The sequence below is a fragment of the Ipomoea nil genome, unplaced genomic scaffold (assembly GCF_001879475.1).
Source record: "Ipomoea nil cultivar Tokyo-kokei standard unplaced genomic scaffold, Asagao_1.1 scaffold2165, whole genome shotgun sequence".
Lineage (NCBI taxonomy): Eukaryota > Viridiplantae > Streptophyta > Magnoliopsida > Solanales > Convolvulaceae > Ipomoea > Ipomoea nil.
In genome coordinates, this window is record NW_017618593.1 from 485,332 (window position 1) to 492,926 (window position 7,595).

Below are 7,595 nucleotides of genomic sequence, written 5' to 3' on the forward strand. Positions count from 1 at the left end.
ACAATTTATTCCTAACAATTTCCCCCTTTTTGATGATGCTGAAACTTATACCCAAGTCATTTTGGCTTTGTCAATTTGAAAAATAATTTCTTTTGTTTTGATTTTATTTCAACTAGCCAATTGACGGGTTTAACAAAAATTGAGTCTTAGAGATTTTAAAATTGGACAATCCTAAACGTATACTTGAGACTTTGATCGTGGGGTTTGCATTTTTTTCTTTTTAGCTTGAATTTTTCTTCCCCCTAAATTTTATCTTCTCATTTATACGTGTCACATATTAATTCTAGGTCCAAATTAAAATCTTGAGACATACTAAACACAATTAAATAAAATAGCTAAGACACACTAGATGAGTATGGTACCAATTTTAGTCATGCATAGTCAACCCATTTAGCATAGCAATAAATAACGTACCAACATATCATAATGTTCTAGCCAAAATATTATGTACACCAAAATTATGAGATGTGCCAAACAACTTTTACCTCTCTCTTAATTTTGCGTTGATGTGAGCTCTCAATTTCTTGAAATCTTTCTCAAGGCCTTTGTGTTGGAATGGTGCTGCAACTTGTCCGGTTACGTAGTTACTGTATGCCTCCCTTATGTTGTCTCCTTTCAACACACCTTCTTTGTGCCAAAAGATGCACTCATCGAATGTACGGCCATCGCTCATTTGTTCACTCTGATGTCCGAACTCGGTTTGAAGCTCTTGTAATTTTTGCATTCTTGTGGAAATTGGCTTCGGCACTGGTGCATTCAGCGTAGGTGGTAACACACCATGCGAGGTTGAGCTAGAACTAGGACAAGTACCTTTGAGATAATCAATCATGCTCACACGGCCTTGTCCACTTCGACCTCTTGGTGTTGTTGTTGGTCGAATGAGTTCCACCATTGGTCCTCTCGGCTGTGGAGCTCTCGGCTGTGATGCATATGCATAAGCTTGAGGCACAAAATGACTTGCTAAACCTTCCCCCTTTTTGGCAGCATTAACAAACGTTTGAAAGCTCTCCGAGGAAGTATTTTGTTGTTGTCGCACACCTTCAAGAAGATCCATGTTGATATGAGTTTGTTGTAGGAGTTCTTTCATTTGTTGCTCCAATAACTTGAGTCTTGAAATTGTTTCGGACCCCAACTTGCCCATTTCAACAAATAATTTCAATACTACATTTTTCAACTCCTCCTTTGCCGTATCAATTTCATTCTTCAATAGTCCTTGCCTATTGAACAATTGCATAGCACGATCAATCATGTTCTTATGATAATCATCAAGCTTGTTGTCCATGGCATCAATCTTGTTATTCAAACCTCCTGTGGACTCTTGAATAATTAACTTAACATCACCAACAATTTCCTCCCGTAAGAATTGAACATTGAACAATGTTTCGGCTTGAATTGGTGGTGTTGGATTCAACATTGAGTGAGTGAAATCATCTTGAGGAGTGGTAAGCATTGTCTCGGCAAGGTTTGGTTCGGCCTCCTCATTGTTGTAACAAATCATCAAAGTGGTGCGGTTCCTTGGATTGTCTTGATCATAAAACTCACATGTAGTTGGCAAGCTCGGCAAATTACGTGCTTCATCCAAATTCAAGGATATTTGATGGTTTGGTACACTAACATTATCTTGAATTGATCCCGTAATCTCCGTTGCGGGATGAGGAAAGCAAGACTCGTAGCTAAGATTTTCATCTCCAAAAGTGGCAGGATACAAGTCTAACTCTGGCAATCCTCCATCATCAATTCGTGCCGTAGATCCTTCTCCGGGGGCCCTTCGAATTTCCTCCCTTGAAATGATAGTTGCCCGGCGGATATCATTTGGATCAAATTCTCCAATCGGCACATCAGATGCGTGTAACACCCCGTGTTACGGACTTCAATCCCGGATTAATTATTAAATTAATCTCGTTAATAATAATTAAATATGATTTAATTCGGTTAGGTTTCCTTTAATTAATTAATAAAGGTCCACCATGAACCGTGGACCCTTGCCTAAATTAGAGTCCTAAGCCTATTAGGAATAAAGAAAGTAAACCCTTTACTATTCAGATTCTAATTAGGAATCCTAGACCTAGTTATCTATTAGGAATAAAGGAAGTAGGCCTTTTACTATTCAGACTACGATTAGGATTCCCTTTAATTAATTAATATGGTCCACTATGGACCATGGACCCTTATCCCTAAACCCAATCCTTAGTTCCAAAAGGAATAGAATTAGCAAGCCTATAATATTAGTTCCTAACCAGGACTCCTAAATATATAAATAGGGGACTTAAGAGGCACCTAGAACCCCCCACCACAATAAGCGTTCCACCACCCCAAAGTGCTCCAGGAATCCCCTTAGAAGAAATCAAGAAAGCAAGAAAGCTTAAAGAAAGACCCTTCATAGCCAAGGAATTAATTAAGGCTAAGAGGTAACCCATGTCTCAACAAAACCTATTTTCATAGCTATGATTTCCCCTTAGGGTTTCCCCCATATGATTGTAAATGGCGAATTACTATGATTATTATTGATGTTGATTTAATGATTCCATGGGGAATCTTGATAATCTTGATATTGGGAGTTTCTTGATAATTATGATGTTCTTGATGATTAATTGGGATTTTGATGATTATGTGTTGTTCTTGATGATTATGATGTTCTTGATGATTAATTGGTATCCTTGATGATTATGTGTTGTTCCTACCGAATCTTGCAATTAGAAGACGAACCGTATTCTTGTTGATATAAAAGTGATTAGAACCCTAGGTTGTATCGTATGATCTTATTCTTGGATTATCGGGTGGGAAATCGCATGTTTGGGTGTTGATTATATTTAGAAAAGCATGATAGGTTATGTGCCGTCCGTTTCTTGTATTTGATTCGTTAATTGTCTACGTGTTGTCGTTAATTGCGTTGTAAAGTGTCTAAGCATGGTTTCGGGTTCCACAACGGTTCCCGGGGCGTAAAGTGATGAAAAGAGTCAGTGGGGGGTAGGGGACCCGCCACCTACCCGGTGCTGAGAAACACCGCCCGGCAGCGGGTGGCCGGCGGGCGGGCAGCTGCCCGCCGGCGACCCGCTGCCCGGAACAGTAAAACCGGCGGGCAGCCGGCGGGTGGCTCCCCCACCCACCGGCTACCCGCTGGAAATTCATCCCACCCGGGATCCCGGCTTCCCCGTTTGATGTTCCCCGTTCCCCGTGGTGTCCCAACGGACTCCGTTTATCGTGCCTATGTCTAGTTTGATGTTTCGGGTACCGTTCGTAGGTTTATGAGTCTATTATATTGCATGCTAGTGGAATTGGTATCCCGTTGACCTAGGTGGAAGAAGTATGAACCCCTTAGGACTATTCTTAGTATGCGATGGATCACGCATAGGTTTTGTTATACGCTTTCTCCCCCTTCCCAATGTGTAATGTGGGTTGCATGTGCTTGCTATGTGTTATGTGTGTGTGTTACCCCAATTCGGTTGCGATCGGATTGGTTATCTTGAGCTGCGGTTCAGAAGCTGGCTGCGGTCAGATTGATACTCTTGGGCTGCGGTCCACCGTTTGGTTGCGATCAAACGTTTCTATACGAGCTGCGGTTCGTCCTTTTTCCTGGCTGCGGTCAGATGACATTCTCTTGGGCTGCGGTCCACCGTTTGGTTGCGATCAAACGTTTCTATACGAGCTGCGGTTCGTCCTTTTTCTTGGCTGCGGTCAGATGACATTCTCTTGGGCTGCGGTCCACTGTTTGGTTGCGATCAAACACTATGATGAGCTGCGGTTCATCGGTCGGTTGCGATCGACCCCTCCGTGTTGCGATACGGGGCAGGGTGCTGCGGGGCCGTGTCAGAGCTATATGCGCTGACCCTCATGTATGGGCATGCGATTGGTCCTGTGGCGCCAACAAAGTGTGTTATGTGTTGTGATATGGATGAGTTGTGATTATGAGTGTCTTGGGGGATGTGACTATGGGACTTATATTGGGGATTGTTCATGTTGGGTTATGATTATTGTTTATGCCTTGCCTTATCTGCCTTATCTATTGTGAACTGCATATGCTCGTTATAACTGTTGCTTGTGTCTGGCCTTACCTGTCGAGTCATTCCCGGTTTTAAAAGCTAGAGTTCGTAGGATATATCTTCATGCTCAAAATGGTTTTCGTATATCTATATATATCTCTATATGTATTGTATTTCAACGCGTTGGAGTGGGTTACCAGCATCTCTCGCTGAACAGATATATTTGGCTTTCAGGCACAGAAGATTAAGTCACTGGAGTGCGCTAGAACTTAGAAGTAGATAGTTTCCCTTTTGGCCTGCGTGCCACGTTCACGTAATTACGCTTTGAGGATATTAGTTAGTTAGCCTGTGCACTTGGGTTTTCTAGCCCAGGTGTGGCATAGCACCCCGAACGCTTGTATTTATATCTTGGGATTTAATAAGATTCTACCTTTATTATAAGTTTTAAATGTCTTGAAAATCTGGGGTGTTACAGTTGGTATCAGAGCTTAAGTTTGACCCTAGGATAAGACTCTTAAGACCGGACTTTAGGACACTAGGCTTGAACTCTAGGTACTTAGGAACATAGGATCCAGGAATCTTAGGACGCGCAGTGAGATTGTGAAACCTACACATAACCTCCCATCACTTCATCCCTCTCTAACTTAAAGGAACCTCCCCCTACGCTTACCACACCAGGTAAGGGTGCGAATACATAAGTTTACTTCCACAACTGGGTAACGTACACTTACCCGATAAATCGCCTCGTCCTAACTCCCGTCAAAAGACTTGACAAGGACCCTGACCAAAGAAAAGGAAGATTTGGATGACTACTAAGAAGAGGCGTTACAGTCAGGACTGCTAAAAGGGACGGACTGCAATACGCACCAACCCAGGGTAACCACGGTAACCCCCGAGTCAGACAAATGACATGCACCTTCCGACAAGTTGCCTTATCTCGGCAAACCCGGGTAGCGGCTACAACAAACAGGAAGGAGAACTAGGACACCTATTAAAGTAGCGAAGGAACGACACCGTTAGTCGAATCCTTGGGTGCAAGGTAAGTATATCACGACACCCTGCGACCCCACCACCGCAATTTAAAATATCATCCGCCCTGAAATCCCAGCATCTTGATACCCCTATTTGTTGAAAACTCCCACCCCGAATCCTTAATTACCTTAAGAGCAAATTCGCAACCGTCATGACCTTGCTCACCCTTTGTTGCGCTTAACCCAAACCCTCGGAAACCCTAAATTGTTATTGCCCTTACTCTAAGTTCATATCCCCACTCCGTTTGGAAACCCTGTTAAAAACCGTAGAGCAGCATAAGGCCCTTACCCTGCCCAGGGGCGTGAAGAACCGACATTCATTGATTCAATACTAAAATAAGTTGTTAGATAGGAATCGGCGAAGTAGGTGGAGGTTACGAATACGTATCACCCCACCCTTGCACGAAAACCGTGAAGGCTTCACGAGAAACCATAGCCTGTACGTACGCCACCGAAGAACGCCATGCGTTGACAAGAGCGGGCAAACAAATACGTTCAATGTGTCAGGGGCCCTCGCTACAGAAAACATCGTCAAATAGGTGCAACAGGCCGAACCTCGAGGAGGACATAAATCCTTGCTAAGAATTTCATCCACCAAGGAAGGGATGAAACCCAATAGAACAAGAAAGACTAACCCGAAACCCCCCTTACCCTTAAGAACCCTCGGCAAGGATTAGGAGTCAAGACCTAGGGGTTTGACCCACTAAACCGACTGGGTCCAGACTTCTGGACATCCGAGGGGAACGTGCACGGAAACCATCACGAGAATTCCCCTGGAAGCCATAGAAACGAAGGGGACTTCGACACGGGAAGAGAAGATCAAACTAAAATCTTAGAATCAAACAAAGCCAAGGAAAAAGGGATCACCAGTTCGACTGCACGCCACAACCAAGCCCCAAATAGGCATAATCACTCGAAGCCAAGAGTCCTTAGCCCCTTTCCCTCCCCTTGCCAATCAAGTACCATTTCGTTAAAGAATCCGTCCTATCACTCCAAACCTCGCTCTTGATCCCTCATTACAGACGAACCCGTACAAGGCGGCAACCTTCCTTCCTGTATTATGACCTTGAGACATCGACCCTATCCGCCCCTCGACTTTAAAACCTAGCCCTTGCACTCCTTACACCCCTTTAAACCCAGACCAAGAAAACATAGATATGTATATGTATGTATATCTACCTCTAGAACTCGTGCTTAAGGATCAATAAACATTGTACGATGGGTCATCCTATGTATCCAAGTCCCTTTAATTGTGCACAAGGGCATGGGACTTGTCAGGACATGAATCTGTGCATTTTTGGGGTCTTTTCTGAAGGAATTGACTATTCCTAGTCACTTTCCCGCGGGTCCCCAACGGGACCTTGGCGGGTCCTTGGCAGGAGCTTGGCAGGTCCAAAAGGTCGGATGATGGTCCAAAAGGTCCAAAAATGAATGATTCGGATGATGGTCCAAAAGGTCTCCTTTTGAGGGTTATTTATTTTTATTTATTTTTGTTTTATCATTGTTAAGTACATATACTAAGGGCAGTGAATAAAATGGATGTTTTCTTATTTTTGGCCCTTGTATAAGATACTTTAGTTTTACCAAATAAATTGCCAAAGGGGGAGATTGTAAGTGTAGAAATATTGTACACATCAGATTGTGGTTGGCTAAATTTATTTAGATTAGTTCTGGTTATTTAAACTAGATTAAAAGGAATTATTTGGACCACATCCAATCATATTTTGCATGGCTACAAAACTGCATGGTTGAGAATGAGAAGTCTGCGTGATTTGGGGTGTTCAAACAAAATGAGTGGCTTGGATTCAAATGAAGAATATGATGCTGATTCCAAGGATTATGGTAATACACATACACTGCTATAAAAGGGAGCATCTCAAAGAAGGAATTTTGCTCGTCTACGAATTACTATTGTCATTACAAACTTCCTCAAAGCTATCAGACTATTTATCTATCTTATATGTTTTAATTAAGAGTATTGTAATCTGGTTTACATGATCAGTACGTGGTACTGCTGAAACAACTTGTGAAGATTGTTCGGGTATTCGTATGTCAGTCCTGGATAGGTGTTAGAAAGAGTGGTAGTGGTAAAAGGCTGGAGGCCGTATTCATTTACCTCTTGTAATACTCCTTTGGTGAACATCTATAGTGGATTGGGCAGACGTGGGTTGCCCCGCAGACGTAGGAGAAGGAGCTCCGAACTGCGTAACAATTTCCTTGTGTTTTTATTTTATTTATGCTTTCTGCAGTTATTATTTATACTTGCATAAACGAGCTTAATTAATTAACTAAATTGGTACTTTATTCAATTATCATATAAAAACACATAACGTTTATATTTCAAGTATCACGGTACAATTTCAATTGGTATCAGAGCCTGTAGTCTTAATCTATTAGTCTATCGATCTGGCGAATCCGTGCATCTTGAATTTATCTCTTCAGCGACTCTTTCTATTCTTTTGTTTATTGCTTATTTGTTTGATCTCACGGGGTACTGAGTTTTGCAGAATGGATCGAACTAAAGTCCTTCCCCAATTGACCGGCGACAACTACGCATATTGGAAGGCTTGCACCTGTACACATT